Source organism: Balaenoptera acutorostrata, chromosome 8, assembly GCF_949987535.1.
Source record: "Balaenoptera acutorostrata chromosome 8, mBalAcu1.1, whole genome shotgun sequence".
In the NCBI taxonomy this organism is placed as follows: domain Eukaryota; kingdom Metazoa; phylum Chordata; class Mammalia; order Artiodactyla; family Balaenopteridae; genus Balaenoptera; species Balaenoptera acutorostrata.
Genome location: NC_080071.1, coordinates 21,498,863 through 21,518,308, shown reverse-complemented (window position 1 = coordinate 21,518,308; position 19,446 = coordinate 21,498,863). Strand labels below are relative to the sequence as shown.

The 19,446-nt window shown below is 34.7% G+C and overlaps 1 protein-coding gene across 15 annotated transcripts in view; it reads left to right on the top strand.

Moving 5' to 3' along the window:
* BAZ2B (bromodomain adjacent to zinc finger domain 2B) overlaps positions 1 to 19,446 on the top strand; it is a 299,743-nt gene that overhangs the window by 84,441 nt on the left and 195,856 nt on the right. For all 15 annotated transcript variants that reach the window (XM_057550749.1, XM_007183142.3, XM_057550748.1 and 12 more), the window contains exon 2: positions 4,376 to 4,418. The gene's annotated coding sequence lies outside the window, so the exon portion shown is untranslated. The remainder of the gene's footprint in view (positions 1 to 4,375; positions 4,419 to 19,446) is intronic.

Below are 19,446 nucleotides of genomic sequence, written 5' to 3'. Positions count from 1 at the left end.
CTTGAAAGTTATTTGAAGATAAAATAATTTCCCTCCAAATTTGGAGCACTGTTCCTGAATGGAACATATTCTGCCCAACACAGTTGAGGGTTTTTTTCCCTATGTCTAAAAAAAATAGAGAAAATAAATTTTCAAATATTTTAGGAGGATCATTTTCACTTTGATCTTAGTATAGTTTCAGAAATGCCTAATATGGCAGAAATACGCTAATATGGTAGTCACTAGCTACATGTGGATACTTAAATTTAAATTTAAATTAGTTAATATTTAAAAGTCAGTTCCTTGGTCACACTAACCATGTTACAAGTACTCAGTAGCCACATTTGGCTATGGGCTAGGTATCGGACAGTGCAGATAGTAAACTTTTCCATTATTGCATTAAGTTCCATTGCACAGCTCTGTATAGAATAGAGTTGTCCCTTGATATCAGTGGGGGATTGATTCTAGGACCTGCCACAGGTACCAAAATCTGTAGATGCACAAGTCTCTTATATAAAGTGGCATAGTACAGTCAGGCTTCCCTTATCTGTGGGACCCACATCCCATGGATATTGATATATATTCCATTAGTGGTAGATCACATTTTTACCAGTTTCTGCAGTTTTATAGATTCCTATTATTTACAAGTATCCTTCCCCCCTAAAGTATTGCTTATCGAAGCATGTGATTTTTTTCCTACCAAGCAATTTCCCCAAGTAATAAAAATCATAATAAAAATAGACAGGATTTGAAATAGATAGATGATGGTAGAAGCATGTTTAGATTTTTATAAAGTTTGTTATTAACCTTAAAAACTTATGCCAAATTGTGCATAGTTGTGATTCTCTAAAAAGAGAATGATAAAGACAGAATTTCCATGTCTACAGTCCAAGATTGCAACACTGAAATAGCCTACCAGTAGCATATGGTTTATGAGATTACTTTCCATATGTAAATTTTAGAGATAATTTTTATTATATAACCATACCTTGAAATGAGCACAGAACACAGAGAAAACATTAAACTGATATATAAATTAATGATTAACTATTTTAGTGACTATTACTTTAAATGAATTTTAGGGTTAATTAGCATATATTTCCATGTTCAGATTGAATAGAGTGAGAAAAAGCCAGTAGATTTTTTATTCATTTATTCCTTTGAATCTTTTCAATAAGCTTGGTTGGTAAGGATAAATATCCTTACGTTGTATATATTGTAACTTATGTAAGGTTGTCAAGTGAAGATAAAGTCTTGAGTATGCTAAAATTGATTAGATAAGGAAAGACTTATTCCATTTGGGGACAGAAGAAGAAGAAAAATAGAAATAATTACATGCTAATTACTGGAAACAGTAAATATAGTTGGTAAACTGGTAAATATAGTTGAGATTTTCTCTGTGCGTGTTTACTAAGATTGTGTCTGGTAGGGGAAAAGTACATAACCAATACATTAGTTGAATTATGTTTTCATAAAATGTAGTATTACTTTTTATATGTCTTAATTTGAATATATTTCCTAGTTTCAAGATGATTTTAAAGAATTACCTTTTCATTGTAAAAGCCACCCAGAATTTATATGAGAAGCCCTAAGATTTGTCTGACTTTAACCTCTAGTGTCATTTTAATTTCATGTATTTTTTTTTTCCTCATGCATTTGCAAATATCCAGTAAGTTATGTATAAAAATTGCTACCATGATGAAGGAATGCCTTTACTAGGCTTTTATACTTTAAGAATTAGGGCTTTAAATCAAGTATGCATTTTAAATTATAGATTTAGTCTTAATTATCTTGTTTTTGTCCAAGAAAATAAAAAATAAAATGGAACATTTATCTTTTTATTCAGTTATTATATTATTTGAATGTAACTGTTTAAAATATTTAATAGCTTTTTTAATTACAGAGTTTTATAGAAAGTATATTTGGTTCTTTCACAAGCCTTTTTATTGACTCTTTATCATCACAAGCCTGTTTTTTTTTGTATTGATTGAAGTTGAAAGCATAATGCTAGGAAGAAGTTCACCGAAGGCAGGTCTTTGGATACAGAGAGTAATGAGTTCCATCTATGTAGCCTTTTTCTGATCTGATTTGATATGGTGGGAACATAGATAATTTGGAGAGAATAAGTTTCCGGTCTTATATTCTTTTATCCCTCCATGCATCATTTAAAGCTAACACGTTCTCCTCCTTAGAAATCTTTCCTCTCTTGCCTTCAGTGTATTTTCCATTTCTCTATTTCTTGGACTTAAAACATAACAAAACACCGTACAGTGTCACCTCTCTTGCTTCCCATGAGCCTTATTTATAGGTATCCCCCAAATTCTGTTGGACAGTCTTGTCTTTTCTTTATATTCATTCCATTGGTAAACTCATCCACTCTCTTGGCTTGAATTGTACTTTTTATATGACTGATTTTTTAACCTTGGACTATTCTAAATCACAATATCTACCCATTGTTGAGAAGCGTCTCCATTTGAATAGCCTGTGGTAACACTGGGCTTACTTACTGTCCAAAATAAAAGTCACTTCACCCTACCACTACAGGTTTCTTTCATTGTGTCCCTGGTAATGTTTCTCTGCTGTCCTCATCCCTGTACTTAATTTAGCATGAAGTCCTCTTGTTTCTCCATGTAAGATGTATCTTGGGTTTCCCATTCTCTCTGTACTCATTTTCACTATCCAGACCCTCATTGTATCACACCTGTTAACTCACTACACCCACTTTCACACCAACCCCGCTTTGCCTTTTTTTTTTTTTCTTGAGCTTCCCAAAATCTCCCTGCAGTGACTTTTTAAAATGTATACAAAGTTGTTATGGCATATTTTCCTTAAATAGAAATTGTAAGCATTTTTATTTATATATCCCTCTGGGCATAGTGCTGGATGCAGTAGGAAATCAGTAAGTAATTGTTCACTCATTCATTCAGCAGCTCTTTCTTGAGTAGTTGTTGGGTTCCAGCTGTTATACTAGTGCTCCAGTGATCTCTCATGCAGCTTACAGCTGAAAACAGTCTCTGGTGAGAAGAGAAGGCTTCTCTGAGGAGGTGGCATTTGTTATCAGACCTGAATGAAATGAGAAAGCCAGTCCTGCAAAGATATGGGGAACAGTTGCTGCAGGCTGAGAGGACAGCAAATGTCAAGGCCCTGAAGAGGGACAAGCTTGGTATGTTTGGGGAGTATCAAAAAGGTCATTGTGACTGGAACATAGTAGAGAGAGAGTGACAGGAGATGTAGTCAGGAGACCAGGTGACAGAGGGACTAATAGGCCATGGTAGGTATTATGGATTTTATCCTAAGTGACGGAAAAGCCTTTGGACAGTTTTGAGTAAGGGAGTGTTGTGAGCTGATTTATTTGTTGCTAAGTTAAGAATAGAAGTAGGGAGACTATAATAGTAATATTGGAGAGCAATATCTTGAACTAGTGAGGTAAAAAGCAGTAATAAGTGTTTTGAATTAAGGATAGAATGAGGAAGAATGGTTGGCAGGATAGATTGGATGGGAGGTGTGAGATAAAAAAGGAACCAAGGAAAACTCAGTTCTGTGTGCTTGGACAAGTCACGTATCCTCTCCAATATCTATTTTCCTGAGTATATAATGAGAAATACCTCTTTCCCACTTCTTTGAAGGAATTGTTATGAGGATCTGATGAAATAACACATGAAAGCTAATTATGAATCTTAAAACACCATTAACATTGTATTACTTTTTAACACTAAACATTTAAAAGTTCACCTTAAATTAAATCATATCTTGTTAATTAAGAAGTTTCTAAAAGCTTAGATTTGACAGGAATAAGAACTCTAACCCATATATAGCTTAGGAAATAGTTTAACTTATAACTTCCCCTGGGTTTATAGTGTATAGTTCCTTTCCAATGATATTTTCAATCTTTAATAGTTTTGACACTGTTCATAAGGATTAGCATGAAGCAATTTCTCCTATTAATTGATAATAAGTAGATCATGTTCTGGCCATAGACTGCACTGCTACTCTAATCATAGAGAAGAAGGTAAACAATACCTGGCTGTCTTTTTTTTGTAGTATATTTAAGACACTGTGATTCTCCTCTTGGTAAATATTTGAAAACAAATAAAATGAACCCAAATGACCTATAGTTTATTTACTAATATGTTATATTATGTTAACCCTGGGGTGTTGTTGATTATAACAAAACATAATTTACCATACTATAATAAATAATGACTTATAAATAAACTCCAGGTGTTTTATGCTTATTTGTGTCATGCCAATTGTACTTTTCCTGACAATTTTAGATTAATTTAAATATGACTTATGGCATCAAGAAAGACAAATATTCTAAACAAACTTTTTAGTCTCTGAAATTACTTACTCAAGTATGATTCAGCTGAATGCTATTTCTGTTTTCTTATTGCAGATTTCTCAACAGTGATGTCACAAGATTGACCACATTGATCACAGTAAGACTAAAATGATAATTAAGCTTTTAAGGATGTTTTGTTTTCTCTGAGAATGAGAATTAAGTTAGAAAATATTTATGATTTTAAATTGTTATTCTTTCTTTCAAGAGCCAAATGAATGTTTACATTTAATGATTCGCATCTCACACTCTAGTTATTTAAATACTTCTTTAAATGATTTTAAAACATTTTAAATGAAAATTACACTTAATTTATAACTGAAATTATATGCCTAATTATACTAACATATTTCAGTGTGAATCATAATCTGAACATCATCTTTTTTAGTTTTTGTTTTTATTAAAATATGGCATGAAACATTTAAGGTGACTTCACATTAGGAAAAAAATTACAAAAATAAAATTACTTGGGACTGTAATCGCATATTAAGGAAAGACTGTGAAAACAGCATTGAAAGCATTCTTAGACTTCTTGATTAAATTTTTCATTGATATTTAAATGATTTATAAACAGTCTTCCAAATATGGAGAGTTGTTGAAAAGGATAGTTCTCTTAAGAAACTGAACTTTTCCGCTTTAATTTTATTTAAAGTGTTAATTTCTACTGTGTATAAGGAAGTATGTTACTTAAAGAAAAACTTTATCCAAGGCCTTGATCTACATTATTAGAAAACTCTAACTATTAAAATCTGAATTGCAGTAATGAAATTTTACAGCATTTTTGAAAACTCCTTTTAAATAACAGAGGAAAAAAATTGAGTAAATTATTTACTCAGTTAATCTGCTTCTTAAATCCCATTTTAATTGTTCATTAGAAGCAGTAATTATCAGAAATGTTATTCTGTGTATATAAAATCTTTTTTTTAAAATATAAATTTATTTATTTATTTATTTATTTTTGGCTGTGTTGGGTCTTTGTCTCTGTGCGAGGGCTTCCTCCAGTTGCGGCGAGCGGGGGCTACTCTTCATCGTGGTGCGCGGGCCTCTCACTATCGCGGCCTCTCTTGTTGCGGAGCACAGGCTCCAGATGCGCAGGCTCAGTAGTTGTGGCTCACGGGCCCAGTTGCTCCGCAGCATGTGGGATCTTCCCAGACCAGGGCTCGAACCCGTGTCCCCTGCATTGGCAGGCAGATTCTCTACCACTGCGCCACCAGGGAAGCCCTGTGTATATAAAATCTTAATGTTTTAACATTTTTTTGGAAAACTGGTACATTTGTTAAATTTAACATTTTTCAGAGAGGCCAGAAACAACTTTTATTTTATTTTTAAAGGCTTTATCATCATCATTGAGTCTACAGATGTTTATGGCATGTTCATTTTCCTAAGGGAGCATTTTAGCTATCTCTGATTTGTTGCTCTTTGCTTGTTTGTTTTTTCTTAATCAGAACTTTATTGCCCTAACTAAATGGTTTACAACAAAATATTAACATATTTCTGTAGTAACCTTCTGTTTTGCATCTAATGTTTTGTAATCAAGGAAGTTAAAATTAGCATTGGATGAAAAAGGTATTTTTTTTTAAATTAAAAAATGCTAACTCTCAGTACATTTTTAGGGTAATATTAAGAGAACACTTAATTGCAACTGTTCTGAATACAAGAATTTCAGGAAGAGAAGTGGTGTTCAATATTACCAAATGTTAAATAAGTTGAAAATTAAGAAGTATTCATTTGAGAGTTTCATAAGTGACTGATAATAGAAACCCTGTGTAATAATGTCTGGATTGTGAGGCCTTCTCTAGCCCCTTGAGTCAAGAAGAGGGTAGATTTCATCATTGATTCAGGCTGAGGGTATTGAGAGAGTAGTTCAAGTGTTGACCATGGGACTGGAATAAAATGAGGCCAGGGAAGGGCTGATATATTCAGAGAAAATGGAGAAAGGACTAGTCAGAGGTAGATAAGTTGGTGAAATGAGATGATAAAGAACTAAAAGAGTAGAATGCTGTGGTTAGGAAGGGGCTATTATAGATTGTTTCAGAGCTGGAGCTGGAGTATTCATATATAATATACACCTTATATATTTTATTTCTTCAGAAATTTTCAGAACTCAGGAGAATTTCTGTTTTTACTCCTTATGTTACATTGCTGTGAAGTGTCACGATCTTCTAAATGATCTCTTTTCTTCCTGGCCATCATCAATTCTATTGAAGCCTATATGTGATCCTCAGTTGAACTTTATTAAAGCGTTGCTCTGATTCTTTTATTTCTCTACCTGAAGATGTTTAGTGACTTTCCATTTCTTATAAGATCAAATTCAGACTTTCTAACTTGGTATTCAAGACCCCTCCTCAGTTTGGCTCTAACATATTTCCCAGACAAATATCCTATTATTCAAGAAGAAGAACCCTACATTCTATACAACGTGAACTACATACTCCACCTTGAGTATACATTTTGTCTCCATACTTACATTCATGTCATTCCCTTTTCCTAGAATATTCTTTTTCCTTTTCAGGCTTTTTTTTCTCCTGATGAAATCAAACCTCCCTTCTAATGCCCTGTATACATGTAATCATCTCTTTGAGGCCTTCCCTAATCATCCTAATTGAAAGTGATTCTCCCCCCTTAGTAGTTTGGTAATGCTTAATATTTATTATTCTTATGTAACTGATAACATATATTCCCTTGTATTCTGCATATTTTGATGTGGACCATTTTTTTTTTTTTTTTTTTTTTAATGAGGATCTTGAATCAGATGCGTATGTTTGATTGATTGATTGATTGATTGATTTTGGCTGTGTTGGGTCTTCGTTTCTGTGCGAGGGCTTTCTCCAGTTGTGGCAAGCGGGGGCCACTCTTCATCGCGATGCGCGGGCCTCTCTCGTTGCGGAGCACAGGCTCCAGACGCGCAGGCTCAGCAGTTGTGGCTCACGGGCCCAGCCGCTCTGCGGCATGTGGGATCTTCCCAGGCCAGGGCTCGAACCCGTGTCCCCTGCATTAGCAGGCAGATTCTCAACCACTGCGCCACCAGGGAAGCCCAGTATTCTGCATATTTTAATATGTATTTTCCAATTGTACTCAGCAAATGAGTATTTTGCAAATGTTTGCTAGTAATCATAAATACCCCAGAAAGAACTAAATTAATTAGTATCTTTAGTTTTCTTATATTAAAATTGAAACAAGGATATTAATACATGCATATCCAAAATTGAACCATAGGAAGCAGGGTAGTTAGGAAAGAGCATAGGTTTTAGAACCAGAGTGAGTTCAAGTACTGATGCCGCTGTATACTGTGTATATGACCTTTAGCAAGTCAGCCTCTTTGTGCCTCAGTATCTGCAGAAAATGATTTATGCATATATTTAAAAGGATTTTTATAAATATTAGTTACCTTTCTTCGCTCTTACTTGTTTAACATTATGGTTTACTCCTTTATTGATATGAGAGGGGTAGGGCATCAACTATAAAGATCAGGGATATATCCAGATTTACCTTAACTTACACATTGTGATCCTTTCATCTGTACGTTTTAATGTATGGATTTTTACTTTCTACATTACACATAGTAATGATAACTTTGTTGACTTACATAAGTTCCAGCAAGGAGGCTGATTAGATCTATTGATACAATGTGCTTTTTTGGGGGTGGGGAGAGTCAGACCTCACTAGAATACCAATATCTTAAAAGGCCAGAATGAACTTTAGAAAAGTTTAGGTTGTGCTACATTCCCCTTATATAACAGATGAGAAAACCAACATCCAGAGAATTTGAAGGGAAGTAACATGCATAATGGTTAAGAAGAGGAACTGGGTCAGAAAAACCTTTAAGTTTGTGCTGTAATATTTATATAGCTGTTTTGATCTTGAGTCAGTTTACATAGTCTAAGATCCAGTTTTTTTCTCTCTAAAGCAGAGTAATGTTTATACTTCAGGAGTGTTGTGAATATTAAATGAAAAAATGCTTATAATAAAAGCGCAGCACAGAGGCTGACATGGTGAATTCTGTTGACCCCTTGTCATAGTCATCATCATCTATCTGTATAGTTACTTGCCCAAAGTCACATAGTGTGACATCTTGATCCAAACCTGGTTTTGCTTTATTCTATTATAATTTTTACTTCTGTTTCATGATCACCTCTTAATTGATTAAAAATCTCTGAATGGGGGCTTCCCTGGTGGCGCAGTGGTTGGGAATCTGCCTGCTAATGCAGGGGACACGGGTTCGAGCCCTGGTCTGGGAAGATCCCGCATGCCACGGAGCAACTGGGCCCGTGAGCCACAACTGCTGAGCCTGCGCGTCTGGAGCCTGTGCTCCGCAACAAGAGAGGCCGCGATAGTGAGAGGCCCGCGCACCGCGATGAAGAGTGGCCCCCGCTCGCTGCAACTAGAGAAAGCCCTCGCACGAAACGAAGACCCAACGAAGCTAAAATAAATAAATAAATAAATAAATAAATAAAGTAGCTATTAATTTAAAAAAAAAAAAATCTCTGAATGGCATTTGTAGGAAGTATAATAAAATAACTCATAGACTTTTTTCTTCTCAAATCTCCCCAAATCCTCTATCTTCTCTGAGAGTATTCATGCAATTTTGCTTACGTGCGGTTTTGTTTATATGTAATTTTATTAATACAGTGGCTATATTTTATTTTAAATATTCTTATTTAACATTTTGCTTCATATTTAGTAACTTGTTACAAAGCAACTTTTAAAATAAAATGGCTTTTCCTGTTTTTATTAAAATTTCTTTTTTTCCTTTGGTAATTTTATTGTGAATATTATTTAAATTTCATAGAGATTTGTCTCTACCAATAGAAATATTTAACTTAAAAATCCAAATTTGGAAGAAATTACTATATAATTTTACAGTGTACACACTATTAGAAATATTGGTGTTAGACAGTAAATTTTAAATGTCAGTTAGGTACCTACCACAGATAAGATATAAACAAGCATGGCAATGACTGATTCTTGTACCCTAATATAAATTTTCTCCGTCTACTAGTTTTGTTCCCAGCCTATCACTACCTGGAATAAAAATATCACTTTCAGTCTCTCTTACAGCTAAATGTGGTCATGTGACTAAGTTTTGGCTAGAGATACGTAAGCAGTAGTACTGTGTGCACCTTGCAGAAAGTATTGTTAAAGGAAGGGGGGCACACCCTATTTTTCCCCCTTCCTCCATGCTTCCTGAGATGTGGGCATGATAATTGGACAACGAGTGGAAACCACAAGCTAAGAACGGGCAAAGCAATAAGGTGGAAAGTCCCTGATAACTTCAGGATGTCACCCTGCCTGCACTGACCTGTCTACATCTTTGACTTGACTGAGATAAACTTCTGTCTTGTAAGACACTTGAGTTTTGGCTTTCTGTCACTGGTGGCCAAAATTAATCCTGATTACATCAAGATAATTTTACAAAGTTTATGCCATTGTTTAAATGTCTTTGATGTGTTTACATTTCATTTATTTTTCTTGGACTCTGTTGTCACTTTTTTGATGGCTTCAATTTTAGGAGGAGAATACAAAAGGAAATGATTCACTCACTCTGTCTAGGAGAGGAGACTAGGGAAATCTTTAAAGAGAGGGGAGACATTTAGGCTAGATTTTTGAGATATGAGTTAGAAGAGAATCCAGAAAGAAAATAGGCACATAGATTGGAAAGAACGTATGTTCAGGGACATGCAACTATTTTAGTTCAATATTGTTGAAATGTAAAATTTGAGGAAGTAAATGAGCCTAAAGGTCAGATCTTATAGGAATTTACAAACCAAGAAGTTTGGTAAGTGCTAAGTACCTAACAAAGTTTCTTTTAATGTTAATAATTTTAATATGACTTAGGTTTTTCCATTAAATATTTTTAAAATAGATATATTTTTATACAAGCGTTTAGGAAGGAAGAACAAAACTATTATTTATTTATTGACAGATTAAGATACTAAGTGATTTCTATTTGAGCCTTTAACAATTTTAGAAGACATATTATTACATTTTACAGATGGCTAAACTGAGACTCAGAAGAGTCAAGTGTCTTTCCCAGTGTGGTAGTTAAGTCGTTATTTGGAAAGTACAAAAATCAACCATTTAAGAACAAGTCTGCTATGTGTTGTCTGACCTTTATTTTTCTACTTTTCTAATACCAAAAAGAGAGTTATAGTCAAGTTTAAAATATCTTTGGTAAAATATAATAACAGTGATCAAACCAGAAGTAAAATTCTATATAAGAATTTCCATATTTTATGCCAATGAATACATCTAAAATATTAAATTTTAAAAATCTAATATCTTAAAGTTATAAACTAGTAAATATTTTGTTTTTCTAGAGTCTGAATTGTGAAGAGTATCTTCACAGTTAGTGTATAGCAGCCACTTAAATTACTTCATACAAATCAACTTTCCATTGCTATTCCTAAGGTGTATATTTGGAGAAAGGAAACCTCCATCTCCTATTGCACCTCACCAAAAAGTTGCACTGTTTTAACATTAATGCAGCTAAAAGCATGCATGGTTTTCTTAGTATGAGTACCTATAGATAGAAATGACACCCTGCTGCAGAGACCCAACTGAACTTCTTTGAACAAGTAAAAGTATACAATGTTACACACTCGTTTGGTTTAAAGATTAGTTCTTATCTGAAAACTCTAAATGAGCTACTATTTAATAAATCTGCCTAAAAATAAAAACTACAGTAACCTTAATATATCTTAGAAATAATTATAGAGGCATGAGAGAATATAAAAGAAAAACTAATTTTCTAATTTGGTTTGGTGTTTTTTAATTGTAATCAGCAAAGAGTCTAGCACCTAGACCACTAGGTCAGTATTTTATGAATTAAAGTGACTTGAAAGTTAATCTGGTTAATACATTATTCTTTTCCTCTCACACTTTCTAGAACACCAATGCACACATCTGCTGTGAGATGTACATTCATTGAAATGTTAGTCAAGGAGTAGATAAAATCCAAGTATAGTCTACAGAATCTGTTTTAGAGATGAGAAGAGGGTGTTATAGACTGAGTTATGGGATTATGATATTTGACTCTTTCATTCTTTTTCTATAAATACACAAATGAAAAACTGTGGAGGAGAAAATATTTTGATACACATGGAAAAATTCTTATTGCATTGCATCAAAAGGGTACCTAAAATTAGCATGTCATAGATGTTTAAAAAAATCTAACTAATACAAATATTCCTGATGCTCTCCTTATATGAGTATATTTTAAAAACATTTTAAAAACATTACATCAATAGGTACATTTCCATCATAATATAAGATACTATGTGTAAACTTTTCCATGTGCGAAGTATGCCATTTATTTTTATAATACTTGCAATTTTATTATCTGATTTTCTTTCTTCTCAGGAAAAAGTCTTCAACTTTTGTTCATAAAATTCATAATTATTGTCTCTTTATTGCCTTTACTAATGAATATTCCTGTGTGTCTTTTTTTACTCTAGTTTGTTTCATATTTTCAGTGTCAATCATACACACTTGACACTAAACTCAAATATCACAGCTCCCCTCAAATGTTGCCTCTTCCATGAGGCCTCTGCATTTGGAATTACTCTCCCCATCATTTCTGCCTGTCTGGTATTTGTTATTTCTATCACAGCATTGTTCTTCAACACTGGAGTCCTTGGACCTCCTGAGTATGTAGATATATTCTCTGTGGGGGAGAAAGAGAGTTTGCCATAAGAATTTACAAAGTTCAACATTAATGTAAAAGAAATATTCTTGGATCATCTGGGATGCTTACCTTATAAACAGTCACTGCCATCGACTTTCAGGGCTATGATCGTATTTAATTATGTCAGTTTAATAAGAAAAGAACAAAAATAGATTTGATATGTACAAATGGTTCATTTGTACCAAGTGAAGGCCAGCTGACATCAGAGTGAACTAAATTGTAGCTTTGTAGTAGTTTGAGTAGAAAGAAATGGTGGAATATTAAATTGTTCAGCGAACGCTAGACCATAAGATACACATGCCAAACTCAAAGGTAACTGGAAAATAATGAGGAAATAGCAGTCAGTACCATATTCATGTTCATGAGTACAATGATTTTACTTTAGCAAAAACATCATATTGATAACAGTTAGAAATCCAATAACAATTAGAAAATCATATTGATAACAGTCAGAAATTAGTTTTGTAGCTTTTATATGCACACTTTGTAAATTTGTTTCGATACTATTTTTGAATAAGATCTGGAAGCAAGAAGAAGAGTTTATCCTTATCCATAGTTTTACTTTTCTAGGTATTTCAGTAACATAATAATTTAATTAATGTGTCAACACGTGTCCACAATACATTTTTTTTCTCCCTTTATGAGGATTTATACATAACCTAAGTTTCAGAAACATTCTTATAGAGCCTTTATCTGCCATATGAGATGAGTTGTGCGTTTGGCTATTTCAACTACTAGATTGTAAAGTCCTTACAGTCTAGTAAAGCCATAGATTATGTTTTATTAATTCTTACAGTCCCCTTAGAGTCTATTACAATGCCTTATCCCCAGTAGTAGCACAGCAGATATTTATGCAAAAAACTGGCCTATGCAAGTGTGCCTCTTAGTGTTGATAATCTGTTCAGTTGAACTAGAATGGATAAATATATAGAAAACAATATAGGCAATATACATTTTAGCAATTTGAAATTCATGTAAGTTAACAAATTCCTATTTTTAAATTAAATGTCCTGTAGGATTTTGGTCACTTACAGTGTTGTATGAATTACTTTAATTAGATAATCAAAGGATCCGTAGGGTGCCAGTGGGAGAATGAAGGTTTCATGGCAGGTTAGAACTGAATGTGGAGATGTAACAAGAGTGCTTCAGGGAGCATGACAGTGCATGATTGCAAAAACGTAGTTTTATATAGTTAGGGCAGCTTGAGAGCATCGGTTTCCCAGGGAAGAGGAGAGAAAAGAGAAGGGAATGGAGAGGGATATGGGAAGGTACTAAAGACACCATCTCCCTCCTTTTGGGTATTGGCCTGAAGCCACAGTGCCTAGGGAGTGTTCCCTTTAGCTTGGCCAGAAGTAAAACCGGCATAAATTTAAATCTTCTAGAATAATATGGCAACTACATTTTCTACTTTTCCGATCTGTTATGGTAGATTTTTGTATAACATTGACACAATATAGAGTTCAGTTGTCTTGCTAAATTCTTCAGGGTATTCCTATTTCTTATTTAAATTGAATTACCGGGACTTCCCTGGTGGCGCATCTTTTAAGAATCTGCCTGCCAATGCAGGGGACACAGGTTCGAGCCCTGGTCCGGGAAGATCCCACATGCCGCGGAGCAACTAAGCCCGTGCGCCACAACTACGGAGCCTGTGCTCTAGAGCCCCCGAGCCACAACTACTGATCCCGCATGCCACAACTACTGAAGCCCGCGTGCCTAGAGCTTGTGCTCGGCAACAAGAGAAGCCACTGCAATGAGAAGAGTAGCCCCTGCTCGCCGCAACTAGAGAAAGCCCGCACACAGCAATGAAGACCCAATGCAGCCATAAACAAATAAATAAATAAACTAAACTTTCATAAAATTATTTTTTTTAAAAATTGAATTACCTAATTTTTAAATTACCTAAATCTCTAAATTTCAAAGCCATTCAGAGTTAGCCTTGTTCTATCCATGTAACTTCATTTCCATCTATTTTTCCAACAGTTTGTTTGCTAGTCAGAACAGTCTTATAGCCACAACGTGTAGTAATGATTTTGTCTACACGTCTTTTCCTGAACATCATTTCCTTTTCTTGAAGTGCTGTTACCTTTCTTTCTCCAGTGCCAATTCATTCTTCAAGTGGTCTTGTAATCTTTTATGACAACTGTGACCTTCACTGAGCTCCCTTTCCTGTCAACATTTGATCTTTATTTCCTGCCCACAGACCTCTCTTTTAAATTTTAGACCCCCTATTTCCAGCTCGGTATGTGACATTGGTACCTGGCCATCCCACAGGCACTAATTCAGGATGTCTAAAAGTTGAACTCATTCTCTTCCAATTTCCCAGAAACCTTTCCCTCTTTATGTATTCCCTGTATTGATCAGTGATATCAACATCTACTCAGCCATTCAAGCTAGAAATGTTAGTTAACTTCTTCAAAAACTCTTATCTAATCTGACATCAAATTCTGTTGATTCTCTACATGCAGTGTAGTAATAAGAGCTACTGTTTATGGAGTGCTTGCTCTGTGCCAGGTACTAATCTAAGCATTTGATCTGTGGTAACTCAATCTCCCTAATAACTTTATTTATCATTCATATTTTATGTAAGAAAACATGAATTTGCTAACAAAAGTACCCATGAAGCTGTCTATCCAGCTTAAAAAAAGAAAAAAATTGAATATGATTGAGCCTAGTTTACAAGAAATAGTAAGAATAGAGGGACATATTAAATGACACTAGGGGCATAAAGTCAGGAAAGTCCAGACTGGGAAACTCTAAAAGACAGAAGATCTATTTTCTTCAACTGAAAATATTAATGGAAAAAAAGCCTGGCATGGGGATATGGTACGAGCAGTTACAGATTAAAAGGGACTAAAGAGAAATAAATATCAGCCAGTTCTAACGTATGGATCATATTTGAGTCCAGATTCAAACAATCGCTTTTAAAATATTATAAGACAAAGAAATGTGTACACTAAATACTTAATATTAAATCTCTAAATACTTAAATATTAAATGTGTACACTAAATACTTAATATTAAATATTAATACTCATGTACACTAAATACTTAATATTAAATTAAATATTGTTGTTAGAAATTATCTTAGGTATGATAGTAGTATTGGGCTGTTTGTTCATGTAGCACAAGTCTGTGCCAAGAAGCATAAGCATCTTTGTCAAAGGTTGAGCTTGAGGAATAAAAGTGCATTCACCAATCACTTATTTTCTTTTTACTTGGCACCTCTGATGAAAGAGAATTTGCTAAAGGGGGTGACAAAACATTTAGCCTGATGTCATTATTACAAATAAAATATAATTTCATGATTTTACTAACCATAATTCTCCTACAAAAAAAGATCACTATTGTGTCATACTTTCTCAATATTCAGTGTTTGTTTCACAGAGATATGGGAGGTTCAGGGGAATAAAAACTAACATTTCTAGAACCTCTATAAAAGTGATGATGGTGGTGATGGTGGTGGTGGAGGTGATGATAGTCAACATTCAAGTGCTTAATTATGTACTAGGCACCCTTTTATGAGTTTATTGTTTTAACTTATTTCATCTTCCTAGCTTCATGAGGGAGGTATCCTCATTTTACTTTTGAGAAAACTGAGTTATAGAGAGGTTAAGCAAGTTGCCCAGGGTCACATGGTTATTAATCAGTGAAGTTCAGGGTTCAAATCCAGACAGTTTGACATGGAGCCTGTGTCCTTACTATGCTACACTGCTTCTCTTTATTGCAATGGTGCCAGGTGCTATTAATATTTATCTCATTAATTTTGTTTATCTGGGAATGTCTTAATTTCTCATTCTTTTCCAAAGTATAGTTTTGCCAGATCTAGAATCCTTGGTTAACAGTTGTTTTTCTTTTAGAACTTTAAATATGTCATCCCACTGCCTCTGGCCTCCATGCTTTCTGATAAGAAATTGGCTGTTAATTTTATTGAGGACTTTTTGTACATGACAAGTTGCTTCTCTCTTGCTGCTTTCAAGGTTCTATCTTTGTCTTTCAACAGGTTGACTGTAATGTATCTTGGCATGATTCTCTATGAGTTTCTCCTACATGGAGTATATTGAGCTTGCTGGATGTGTAGATTCTCATTTTGTTCATACATCGTTTTCTGGGTTTCATTTTGTTCTTTGTCCATGGTTTCTTTTAGCAATTTTAAACATATTTAAGACAGGAAATTTGTTGCTAGTAAACCTCCCCTACAAGAAATGAAAGGCTGAAATGAAAGGACACTAGACAGTAACTAAAAGCCATATGAAGAAATAAAGAACTCCAGTAAAGGTAACCACATAGGTAAATGGGTAAAGAACATAGTACTTCAAAGGAAAGAAGTTACTCAGTGTAACTAGAGTACAGAGAGCAAAGATTATGGTTTGAAATTAACAACCAGAAGATATAGAACATAGTAGAATAAGGTAAGGATTTTTTTCCTTTACCTTAAAATCAATGAGAAATGTTTGACTACCAAATTTAAGAAATATTTAAGAAATTATAAGCTTGAAATTCTGTGACCTGAAATTGTTCTTTACTTTATTATTTCAGCAGATGATAACTAAATGCCTACTGTGTTTGAGGGATGTGATTTTACCCTTTCCAAATGCAGTCATGGTTATATCAATTTTGTTAGCTCTGTTTGTGACCTGTTGCTTCTCAGGAAACAGGTGAACCCACACAGTGTTCAACGGTGACCATTAGAACAAACATATATTTGATCTCTTCTTATGATTTCTTTCACCTTTCAATTCCTGTCCTGTAAGGGAGAATTAATAATGAAGGCTAATTATGTGCCAGACAGTTTCCAAGTATCATTTTATCTTAGACTTATTGATGTTAAGTAACTGCTCCAAGTTGACATAATTAGTTATGGTCGTAACTGGGATTCAGGTTCGTATTTCTCTAACTAAAGACAATAATGTTTCTACTATAATTTATTCAAAGAATATAAAACTAATTTGTGTTCAAGAGACCTGAGTATATATACTTAGAAATAAAGTACATAATGCTCAATAAATATTTGTTAGCTGATTGAATGACAGAAGCAGAATTATGGGAGAAAAGAATTCTAGAATCAGCCGGTATGTGCCCTGAGGTGATTTTCTAAGACACATTCTTCAAACAATTCATATACTGCCTTTCTCTCTCTTATTTAATTATCTTTATTTTTGTATACCTTAGTTATAGTATTGATACTCAGTAAGGAAAGAGACATGATGTATGCTGTCAAATGGAAATTTGCTTGTTCTCAAATATTCTATCTAATAGAATATTCCCTAGGTAGGGATTGTGAGTCTTTCATTCGGTCAATCAATATATTATGTGCTTCACATTCAGTCAGTCACTCATTCATTTGTTCATTCATTCAACAAACATTTATGGAGCACTGACATATTCCACCATCTGCTGGTTGGGGATGCTATGATCAATAAGACAAAGTTCCTTCTGCTATTAAGTTTACTTTCTAGTAGGAGAACAGAAGTAAAGAAATAAATAAAATATTTTCAAATATTGATAAGAGCTCCAAAGGAGGGGGAAAAGTAAGGAAAATGTGATCGCGTACACGGGGGGCAGGCTAGAATGAAGGGCAAAATACATATAAAAGTTTGGGAAGACCTCCGTGAGGAGGCAATGCTTGTGTTGAGAAATGAATCACCAGAAGGAGCCAGCCACGTGAGGATCTGAGGAACTGGGAATCACAGTGCCAATGGAGCTAGGACACTGTGAGCTTGGGGAATTGAGGTAGACAGATGTCATTCAAACTAGTTAGAACTCTTTCTAATGTGAAGAGAAGCCACTTTCTAATGGTTGATTTTATTTCCTGTCATCCCTTGTTTAATTTGAAAATGTACTACATTCAGCTTCCTATTGGAAGCTTTAAGGAGGAATGTCAATTACATTGGTGACATTAAAGCATTATTATAAATTCTTTAAGTTTTGTATGAATTTATATTTTTGTAGACATTCTACCATCTTATTCCTAAATTAAATACCATTACTATTGTAGTTAAGAAGTTTCTATAATCTTAAAGGGAAATTCATGGATATTCATTATTCCTTTTGAATTACTTAGGAAGTTTATAAACATGGAAAATATACTGTCCCTCTTCTCTTCTTTGAGAGCTTACAGTCTAGTGGAGAAACTGACACAACAGACCAGTCATTACATATGTGGTAGATGTCGCAATAGAGGTATATGTATAATATTTTTTGAATATAGAAAGGATGGTGTGATCCCTGGGGGTGGGAAAGGCCTCATCAAAAATACTCATTCTGTAAAAAATACTCATTCTACAAAGATTTTCATCCTGCTTTTTTTTTTTAAATAAATTTATTTATTTATTTATTTTTGGCTGCATTGGGTCTTCATTGCTGCTCTTGGGCTTCTCGTTTTGGTGGCCTCTCCTGCTGCGGAGCACGGGCTCCAGGTGCGCGCGCCTCAGTAGCTGTGGCTCGTGGGCTCCAGAGCGCAGGCTCAGCAGCTGTGGCACAAGGCCCCAGTTGGCTCCGAGGCATGTGGGATCCTCCCAGACCAGGGATCAAACCGTGTCCCCTGCATTGGCGGGTGGATTCCCAACCACTGCATCACCAGGAAAGCCGTCATCCTGCTTTTTGAAGCATACTAGGAGCCAGGTATCAGTATTTGAACAGGGATGCTTACGGTGCAAAAAAATCTTTACAAAGAGTTTATGATTTCCAGCTATATAGCAAAATAAATAAGTGGTATTTAACTTATACACTAGAAAGTCAAATTTCTCTTCTAAGTGGAGGGTGAAAAATCGTTATGGTGCTCTTTATTACTGCTGCCCTTTTCCCTTTCTGTTTTCTCTCACCCTTTATCTTCCATTTTTGTAAGCGTACCTGTAGTAGGAAGAAGATAAAATGTTAAAAGTTTTGAAGGAAGGCTTCATAGCAAGTTTCGTTTTTTGTTTTTGTTTTGTTTTGTTTGTTTTTTTGAAGGGGGTGTGTCATTGTAGAAAGAGAATTGATTTGTTTCTGAGCTGGTGATAGCATCTTCTGAGGTCCTCAACTGGGAGCTTAGATCTTTCAGTGGTGAAAGCGGGCGTTCTTTTCTTCTTCCTGATCTTAGGAGGAAAGCTTTTGGTCTTTCACCATTTACTATGATGTTAGCTGTGGGTTTTCCAGAATGCCCTTCTTATGTTGAGAATGTTCCCCTATATTACTAGTTTTCTGAGTGTTTTTTTTTTTTTAGAAATTCACGTTCTTTTATTTATTTATTTTTTTATTTTTTTATTTATGACTGTGTTGAGTCTTCGCTTCTGTGTGAGGGCTTTCTCTAGTCGCGGCAAGTGGGGACCACTCCTCATCGCGGTGCGCGGGCCCCTCACCATCGCGGCCTCTCTTGTTGCGGAGCACAGGCTCCAGACGCGCAGGCTCAGCAATTGTGGCTCACGGGCCCAGTTGCTCCGCGGCATGTGGGATCTTCCCAGACCAG